Source organism: Anser brachyrhynchus (genome assembly GCF_964034855.1).
Source record: "Anser brachyrhynchus genome assembly, chromosome: 2".
Taxonomy (NCBI): domain Eukaryota; kingdom Metazoa; phylum Chordata; class Aves; order Anseriformes; family Anatidae; genus Anser; species Anser brachyrhynchus.
Window position 1 is genome coordinate 76,021,132 of NC_137695.1, and position 10,641 is coordinate 76,031,772.

Here is a 10,641-nt window from a genome sequence, read left to right on the forward strand (position 1 = left end):
GATCCTCCACAGACTTTCACTGACATCTCAGTATTGCAAAGACCTCATACTGACTGCATTCATATGCTTTCTCTCCCTCTCCCATCCAGGATAATCCAGTTGTCTATAGCTGTAACAAAAGAACACTAAAGGAAATAAATTCCAACTGCAGTTACTCATTATTAATCCAGATAACTCTGAAGGTGAAAACAAGTCGGCACTGGACAATAAGAATTTTTAACAGGACTGTCATTCAGAAATTCAGTTTGCAAAACCATAAAGCATGATGGAATGGTCCTGGCTGACTTCCATGTTTCTAACTTTCTTTCTGATAAGCTAATGTAAAAAATACAATTACGGACATAAATCACATTCTGATGATACCATGCCAAAAAGCTAATGCTGGCTTCTGGTCAGCTGGAGGTGGAGGAAGGTTTCTTGGGCAGCTTCTGCCAACTTTTGCTGTTGCAAAACATAAATGGAGCAGAAGAATGTGGATTTTCACAGGCTCAGACTTTTTATGTAATTGCCAGCATAGATTCAGAGAGTAAGTAGCCCAGAAAGTTCACTGCAGATGGAAAATCACTACATCGGTTCTAAACCATAGAAATCATAATATCATATCATGGTATTATGGTCATAGAATCATAACATAGTTGAGGTTGATAGGGGCATCTGGAGAGCGTCTAGGCCAACACTCTTGCTCAAATTAAGGTCAGCTATAGCAGGTGTGATCTGCTGCACAAACTGCTGTGTCTCTTGGATAACCCTGTTAGCTTCAGCTAATACATAAATACATAAATATATTTGATAATCCCTTGCTGAAAAATAAACGTTACCAATTTGGCCTTTTGTGAAAGCTGACTTTTGAGCTGTACCTTCAGGTAAAAGCATAACCCGTGCATTTAAGAGCTTTTGAGACCTAGATAAAGGATAGAAATAGATGGAAAGAGGATTATGGATTCACTAAATCCATAATGAAAGCATATATTGTATATTACAATACATTAATTTAGCTTTTGTTTTCCAGGGCAGATGCAATTCTAGCACCCGTAGTTACAAACTCAAATATATGCACTTAGAAATTTTAGAGTAAGTTTCAAGTTATTCACTACTGGGCTATTTTCCCTTAACATGCAATCCTATGTTCTTAATTTAGCAGGCATAGTTTCACCATGATTGTTGCTCAAATGCTGTTTTATTACTGTTAATTAAGTTTAATATATATAAATGATTTTTGCTAGCATTCAGCAAGCATAATGGCCTTTCTGCTGCTTATAAATTTATACAGGAAAAAAAACAAGGGAAAGTGGTAAAAAGAATACAGTAGTTAAATTTTTAAAAATGACAACAGTTAAATGTTGCTAAACTGGAAATTATACACCTCTGATGGTTTAAGGTTTCTTATCATCATTTGTTAAAGGCTTAAAAAGAGGACAACAAAGATTCAGGAACAGGGAACTAGTTTTCAAAATGAATGATTAGGAGCACTCAGAAATAATCTAGCAAATATCATTAAATACAAATATTGCCTCTGGTTTTACTTGTCCTTGAGCTTCAGAGTGCTGGAGGCTAGGACAGGATACCACAGAGTACTTTTCACAAAGTGTCTGCTAATAAGGAACACTGACAACAGATTAATGGACTAGATGAACCTTTATACTTAGTACAACTGTGCTTATGGAGGATGCATTACATGAGTGGACAAGCATAGGATCATTTAGATTATACCTGAAAATTGCCTGTTTAAGAAACATTTGTACTAAAAAGGATTCCTAGACCTTCTTCATAGGACCCTGCAACAGATTGCATTTCAGATTTATGATTGGTGCAATTCAGATTGCATGTTTGGTGCAAACAACTCACCACAGTAGGCAAAACTGAGAATTAAGGAATGGCTTCCATGAATAAAGTGAACAAAGATAGAGATTGTTTTGTTATATTTTTCATTTGGTTTGGAAGAAGAGGTGTAATTTTGCCTTTTCCATGAGAAAAATATGTTCTCAGAAAATGAAAACTTCAAATAATGGCATTTACAAGTTTTAATGAAAATCTTCATGATTATGATAAAAAAGGGGGGTTTTGTTTGTTTTCTTTCCTTATTTTCAGGTCTTTTCTAAAGAAAACATAAATATGGGAGAGAAACTGCATACTTCTCATTTTAATCATGTTCTCATGATAGGAAAGAGAACAGAATAAAGCATAAAAATTAAAATTAGTTTACTGAGTAGTTCTAAATTAAAAACAAGCAGGACAGCTTTCCTCACCAAAATATATTTCTGGGCTGTGTTTGACATGGGTTCCCTGCACTAAGCCTGATCCTGAACCTCACTTGTGGGCTGACGTGCTGGCCCAGCCTCAGACCCATGGATTGCTTGATGGTCACTGGATCTAATCCTAAGATTTACAGAGTGACTTCCCACTTTCACTCAAACCTGCCTCATCACTGTGATACTAACTTATGATCTGGACTCTTAGTTGGACCTGGCCATAATGGTCAGATCTCCTGCTCCCTGTTTGGGGCAGTGGTCACAGAGGGCTACCAGCACCCTGACGAATAAACATGCATAAAATGATCTAAGAAGAAAGAAAAGTGTGTTCACAACTTTTTGTTGCAGCAGATTCTCACTGAACACTGCAAGTATCACGTGTTTAATGAGAAGATCCATGTGGACTGCCTAATTAAAGTGGAAATGGTTCGTATGGCTACATTCATTTTTTTAACGTAAGGAAGAAAAGTGAGGGAGAAGCAAAGTATCCTCAGCTTCTGAGTTCACTCATCAAAATGTAGAAAATGACTGACACTTCTAAATACAAATACTTGTGGATGTAGAAGATGTGGTTGAATAGTCCACTCTAGAGATCAGATGTGCCACCAGTGTGATAGAACAGTCTTATCCAGGAAACACCTAGAGGCAAAGGAAAATGCCTGCAGGGGAAATTGAAAAACAAAAAAGTAAACAAACACACACAATAGCATAGGTAAATAGGAAAACAAGCTAGCAATGCATAACAAAAAATTTTGCATTACTTAGAGCAAGGGAGCAGACTAAACAGAGTAACTAAACAGAGGTGACCTTGCAGTTCCTTACTTTCTGAGATGTTCACATATATATGCACACAAGCCTGCTGGCATATGAATAGCTCTCTGTTCTGGTGAAACTGAATGCAGTCTCCGCAGAATGATCAATGATATCTCTGCACACCGTTTAGATCTCTGCTTACATTCCACCTCTGAAGATCTAATTAGTACTAAACATGCTTCAGTCAAGATTCAGAGAGTTTTACCATGGTTATATCTCTCTAAAACACAACACAGGTTTCAGGCACTGGGTTAAATATGGGCTGCAAGTTTTGTCCAGCACCCAGGAAGGTCTTAGAAATACAAAAAGTCTTCCAGAAAATTCATTATTCCTTACCATTCTCCTAGTTTCCTAATCAATCAATGCATTTCAGCACCATGAATCAAAGCCATGAAAAAAAATGACACGCCTAACTTACCTTTCAAAAAAAGAATCTACCAAAAGGGCTCACACTGATTTATTACCTTTACCTGTCCATGCAATGCTTGACATGCAGTTACTGACACTAGGGACTAACAAGTTCAAATAAATTGTATCACATGCAGATGTAGCCAGAGTGCTAACCAAGTAGATTGCTTATTGAGTCCTTGGCAGTCCTCCACGGGTGTTTGATGAGGAAGAAGTCTAAATCTCATTCACTGTAATTTGATACAGGCACATTAGAATATGCTGATATTGGTCCTGAAAATAAGATGTAGAATGTGAAGCCATGTGGTGCTTAGAGTATGTTCCCTATACAAATTTATGATCAGTTTTAATGTGGCTTTTAGCCCAGGTTCACATATTTTTTAAAAAAGAAGACTTATTGTTATGTTTCCATGCTTTGAAACACCATTCACGGTAAGAGAATTCAGTTTTCTTTCTTTCTTTTTCTTTCTTTCTTTCTTTCTTTCTTTCTTTCTTCCTTCCTTCCTTCCTTCACTGTTTTTATTTTAGGGCAGATCTCTTTGCCATGAAGATGTTTTAAAAGCTTGTTTTAGTAGATCTCAAATTTTGATTATTTTCTTACTATCCAGCTTTTCTGCATACTCATTTCTCACCTACCTCACACATAGTGGAAGGTGTTGTGCAGTATGCAATTTTTTTCCATCAGCAAAAGTCCATTCTTCAACAGCCTACTTCTGTGACACCAAACATGCCTAAGCCAAAGAGCTCTAGAATATGTCATGTCAAAATGGATTAACAAAATAGAGAATCACCTCAAATTGTGCTTATGCTTCCATGTATGATGGAGAATATTGTTTTGGGAGAAGAATCTAAACTCTGGTGGTAGACCAACATCTGGCTAACACAGATGTCCCACTGAGAGGGTAAAATTCTTACCTTACTGATTCAGTATCTTAAACGTGAAATAAAGAAATACTGACCCAATAAAAGTTTTTTATGTCAGCAGGCTTCACTGCTTACTATTTTAGACAAGACATCTATGTGTTTATTCTTCAGTATCCTGTATTTCTGTTGCACTGCCACATGATGGCCATTCATAAGGAGAGTATGAAAAGTCATCATGAAAACAAGGAAAGTCTGAGACATGGTCTGCTAGACTAGACACTGGAAAAATAAAGGAGAAGGACAGAATGACCAAGCTTAGAATATCAACAGAATAGGCCAAAAAAGCACATAGTATCTGCAGAAATTTTAGTAATTTAGGAATTCATCTTCATAGAGGATCTGCCCACTTTCACAGTATCAGCAGTGTACCAGGACTCCCACCTTTACTACTGTAAATGCAGAAATACCAACACTGGGTTAAACAGTAAGATTCACCCCATAACATATGTAGTGGTTTAAAAACTGGATGCTTAGAAAAAGGTATAATAACAGGTCAAACACAGTAATGATTTTTTCTCAGCATACTTTTCCAGCTTCCAAAAAATCAACAAATTTCCTGAGCTACAGATTACATCTGTGTTTAATATGCCTTCAGTAGGCAATCTCTTCCCACTTAGTTTCAGGGTTGAAAAACTCAGCATAGCATTGTATTTTTTAACAATATACCGCTATAAATTTTCTTAGTGTAGCAATGCAATTTTTTTTTTTTGGCACAGCAGGATGTATGGTTGGGGTGGTGGATTGGGGGAATGAGGCCCATGACTGGGACAGGGCTGGGGCTTCAAGGGGGCTCCCAAGCATTGGCGGGGAGGCCCCCGCTGAGGCGCCTCAAGGCCAGAGAACTGCACTAAGGCCCTGAGCCCAGGCAGCCCAATCCCAGGAGAGCTAGGTGGGGGAGAACCCACTCAGGGCTCTGAAAGCTGCAAAAGGCAGTTGAATTTCTTTGGTTTCTCTTGAGGAAAACTCTCACCTGCAGGCATTTGGTGGAAAAAACCTGCAATGGCAACATGGATGGCATTAGTCACTGACATCTAAGTAGTTGTGTAGGTAGCTGCTACTGTAGCACACCTCCAGCTGTCAATTCTGTCAGTGCTAGCCTTGCAAACAAAATCTGTTCTGTAAGGTGCTTTAATTTCATGTTATGTTTCTATAGGTCAGAACAGTGAAGATTAGGTCCTAAAATGAGAAGAATAAATTCACATCTTGGACGGTCACTAAACCTCAGATCACTCCAGCTGCACGGCACAACGGTTATGGCAAACATGCACTGCTGTTACACAAACACTTGCCTTGAAGAAAGCTCAGCAGAAGAATTTAAGTTGACTGCCTCCTTCAGTTGAGCTTTTGAGTTCATGAGTGACAAATAAAGTCGCTGTATCGCTTCCAAGTAATTTCTGACCTCGTACAGCACAGCAGTATTTACATAAATGAGTACCATCAATGAGTACCACAAAGTTGACTCCTGCACCACTTTTCACTGACTTGTGAAAGTTTAATTTCTTAGGCAGGTACTTGCAGCATTGTGAAGTGGCAGCCTCTCAGATCACAATCACAACTCATTTCTGAACTGGCACAGTCCCCTTCCTGATGGGGCCTGGCATGAGCATTTCTCTGAAGCTTCAAGTGCAACTCCATGAAGACCTTCTTCCTCAGATCCACAGTTTGGAATCAGTGCCGAACACCTCATATTGCTACCATCACACAGAACAACCTTGTTTGAACTGTTCCTCACTTGAAATCTGAAGCTAGATGAGAAAGTGCAACATGTCAGCATCTTGAATGTAAGAGGTGCTCTCCAGGGAGTTCTCCTACCTTCTCAGTGTGTAAAATGAAGCACTGCCAGCACTCACAGGCTGCTGAATTACAAACCTAAGTGGCAAAAATTAACTCTGTTTTGCTGAGATATTACACATTACTGCACTAGGTGAAATAAATGCCATGAAAAGTTGGGAAGCCTGAGTGTTGCTCTTAGCAAACTGAAACCTCAATATACTCTGCAAATTGAACAAATCTCTAGATGCTTCCGAAAACATCCTGTCAATATTTTGTTTAATGCAATTGCATTAGAATATTTTTTATTATATTCTCAAAATTGCCATGTAAAAGTAATCACTTAATCTATATATTTTGTGTATAATTAGACCAAATTCTATGGCCATCCTAATTTTCTTTAGTAAAAGGCTATGTGCTGATACATAAGAATATTTTCTCATCTCCTGTTCACTGTAATGTATCACGTTTTCCCTTCATTTTTCAAATTTCTTATTCTCTTTGTTTTCTTATTTTTACTTCCCTGTTGTTTCTTTATAACACTAACAGTTTGGTACTTTACGATGAAACAGATAAGTGAGTTTGCCTCTGAGGCAAAGGCACTGTTATGTCCTGGCTGAGCTGTTTTTCTCTCAACCCTTATATTTCTGGATAAAGTATGAAGAGTTTCTTTGGTCTGTACAGATAGTCAGAGCATAATTAATTCAACATTATTACTATTATTATTGTACAATTAAACACAAATAGCATAGAATACAAAACCTTCATAAAAGCTTTCCATAAATCTGTCACAGTATTAAACTTGATTGAGTTATTACATCATATTACATTATTTTGCTTTAAAGTCCCTAGTTGTGAGCACAAATTTGCCAAATCTCAATTTAACCCACACTGATAAATCAGTTTATCTTCAAATTAGATAGTGTCATTTCAAATCTCAGTAGCTTTTTGTTATCTGTGATTAAATTCTTAAATTTTGGTATTTTCAAAATGCATTAGGCAAAATCTGTATTTCCAGTGCCTAGCATGAAACTTGTTTTTGTCTGATGTCCTGATCATAACCACTGTACAAGAGAGGAAGAAAGTCCATAAAAAATAAATGACAGAAGAAATAAAATTATTCCCGTTTTACTCAAAGATTAATGTAACTTTTCCACACTGACCAAAACAGGAGTGGGGTCTGAAGCTGTATTTTACATGCTACTAACTTACTACATATGTCTGAGTTTTAATGGAAGAATCACATGTGCATGAACAGAAGAAAGGACTTCTGCCTGCTTACCTTCTCTGTGTTTTCACATCTGAAGTCCCCTTGGAAGGTTTCTAGTATGAGGAGTCTGCTGAAACTGCTGCATGAAACTTGGAGAGCTGGTGTAAAGCTACATCATGTATGCTTGATGCAACAGAGATCAGGATGTCACTGTGGAGGGGATCAAGAGAAAAAGTGAGCTAGCCTAGATGACAGCATATAAACATCAGCTCCACAATGATGCTTTCAAGTTATACTAATAGGGCAAGATGGCATTTGTGAAGGCTAGAGTGCAGGATGACGATGTTAAAGCACAAGCTAATGAAACTTGCACTGGATTTTTTGTTGTTGTCCTAAAATGATGAAGGGTTCAAGACCCTATCATGAGAAAAAGGCCAGAGAAGACATATGGAAAAAAAAACACAAAAAACAAAACAAAACAAAACAAAAAACAGGGAAGAAGGGAAAGGACATGTCTGAAGTACACGGTGAAAGGTGTAAGGAGGAAGATCAAGAGACCAGAACATAAAAGATTCCAGAAAAAAGGAAATTGAGGGAAAAACAAGTGTAAAACATCTATGTCAATACTGAGGGAAAAAAAAAAATAAGATAGTGTAGCAATGCCTTCTGGGGCATCACATTGCATATAGGGCTATGCCATACTCAGCCTGAAATGTTGTACAGATATTTGAACTTTCAATTTTTGATTGTTTCCATTATTTTCTCCTCATCTTTAAAGCATGGACTTTGATTAGATCTACAGATGTATTATATATCCTTCCTTCTTCATGTTCTCACTATCCCCTAAATGCTCTGAGTTACCAAATTTTGTCTTCAGATACCACCTAATGCCTCAGAATTATGAACTGGATGTATATGTTAGGGAGACAAACGACAGGTTAAAAAATAGTGCGCATTTTAGGAAACCTGAATTCAATCTTCGCTCGTATACTCTTACGCATTTCTGATGGGTAACGCATTTCCTATCATTTATTACTAGGCTCTGTTGAAATGATAAGCAGTATTTGGAATATATGATTTTGTAATTCAGTCTAAGGCACTAAATCCAGACACAGTGGTGCAAGAATTGAACACCATAGCAACAGCTTTATGTACCTGCAATTTTTCATCATCTGCTCTGCTGCGCATTTTCACAAAATCAACAACATTGTTTTGGTGGTCACTTTGCCTGCTTCACTGCTGCATATTGGAAGATAAATCCCCATGCCTGCTTTTTATTACTGGGTATTTTTAGCTAACTGTGTTGATTTAGCCCTAATTACTTATAAACTATGTCAGATAGATTAAATATTTCCAGGTGTGTATTTCATTAAGTCTTTTTAATCAATTTTATTAAGGCAGTAACTCACCAAATCAGCATGCTTAATTGGCCAAATAAGTTATACACAGAGTGAGAATGGTGTCACACTCAAATGGAGGGTTGGGTAAAATAAAATCTATACTGCTGATGGACTGTACACTGTGAAAGATGTTGGATGAGTCACCTATACCTAAACCTTTACCTTTTGCTTTTCTTCTATGCCTTATCCAACAACTGCTCTCAGATTAATCCTTTTTCTAAGGCTACATTCTTTCAAGCTGCAGGCCAAATGCAGGACTAACCTGTAATGGGTTTCAGTCCAATAGATCTCTTCTATTCCAATCATTGAGTCCAATAGGTTACTTGGCTGGTATCGACCTTTTCTAACCCTACATTCTAATTTAATGTATAATATTTAAAGAATTTAACTGTCCTTTATTTGATCTCATGAGGGTTAGCCTACCATGGACAATGGAAAAACCTGGTCTGTGTGTTGATTGACATTTCTTTTCCTAACTTTGTTGTCTTTGCACAGTGCTCTGGATTTTGAGAGGCCTCATTAGCCTCTTTTATTAGAATTAACATGATTTTGCATAGCATTTAGCCTAAGTTTTAAGTGCTGTTTCAAGCACTGAGAAACACAGTGCAAGAATGGCTCTGTTCAAAATCATCTCAAGTAACCCTGCCCTCCACTTTTTTTTGCAGGGCATGTTGTGGGGACTCCAAGGCTACCTGTCTGTGGAATGAATTTGCCTGCACTTTTTAGCTTAAACTGAACACTGCATGAGTGTAATTATGCTTTCTCCACACCCTTTGAAAAAATACTACAATAATTTTATGGCTGTGTTAATAAAGTAGGTTAACTGATACACTGATTACAAAATCAGAATTTTGATGGTAAAAAAAAAATCCATAAAATATACAAGAAAGTATTATGAGTTTTCAAATTTGTCTGTTTTTCATATGAATGTAAACACTCTGGAAGTTTACGAAACTCTAATAGCAAACTCTATGAAATCCAGTATGTTTTCTCAGACTCCTCAAGCGCTCAAATAGCATTCTTGTCCAGAGCTATCAGCCTGTTAACAAACATAGTATCTACAAATAAAAATGCTATTGCTGTGTCACATAATGCTGCCATATTATTTCCAGACCTCTAACAGCAGAAATCAGCAGCAGAATTGCAGGCCACTTTATCAGTGAGTAGGAAAGCTCACCGCACGCAGACTCCATCCCCCTGGTGTAACTTGCTTTTCTCTCTCCATGCAGACAGATGATGACACCCCTCAAACAGTATTCAGAATACTCCTACAACATTTGCTGTTGCTCAATGATCTCTCTGTCTCAACAACAGAAGTATCATGAACCAAACAACATGCAAGAGTAATCTCCTGCACTTGTTGTTCAGATCCATATTCTAGCACCACTGCCTCTACTTAAAACCTTGAATATTAGTGCACGTGCAGTAAATACTTCCAATGCTGAAAGTGTGATTGAGACTCTGATAAATTCTGTTTGTTGTGACACTACTGCCAAGCAGCAGTATTTCTGTGTTTTGTTCCAGCTTCATCAGAGTTAACAGAGTTTTACACAAACCCTGTGTCACGGAGTCTTATGGAAAAAAGAACAGTAGCAGCAATTCATTAAGAATTCCATTCTAATTTAATTTCTGTAAAGACAGACAAATTAGGATGAAGAAATTAATCTCTTCAAGAGGAAGGAGTTAAATATACTGCTGAATTCAACAGTTTTACAGCATACCAGGAATGCTTAACTATTTTAACAAACAATACTTGAAATTAGCAGGAAAGGGGGGAGAGGGGCTTTTTTTTTTTTTTTTTTTTTTTTTTTTGCCTCTGGCAGCGCACAGCACCATCTCTGGCCCCTGCTAAGCTATCCATGCCAAC

The 10,641-nt window shown here is 37.5% G+C and overlaps 1 long non-coding RNA gene across 2 annotated transcripts; it reads right to left on the bottom strand.

Annotated features, from left to right (window-relative positions):
• Positions 1–402: 402 nt before the first annotated feature.
• On the bottom strand, positions 403–8,657 carry LOC308189766. Of its 2 annotated transcripts, XR_013946595.1 has the most exons (4): positions 8,530–8,657; positions 7,447–7,584; positions 5,365–6,139; positions 403–2,908 (listed from the first exon to the last, which is right to left on the bottom strand). It is a non-coding gene; the product is annotated as an uncharacterized lncRNA (long non-coding RNA). The 2 variants fall into 2 exon arrangements; XR_013946594.1 differs by lacking the exon at positions 5,365–6,139.
• Positions 8,658–10,641: the final 1,984 nt, after the last annotated feature.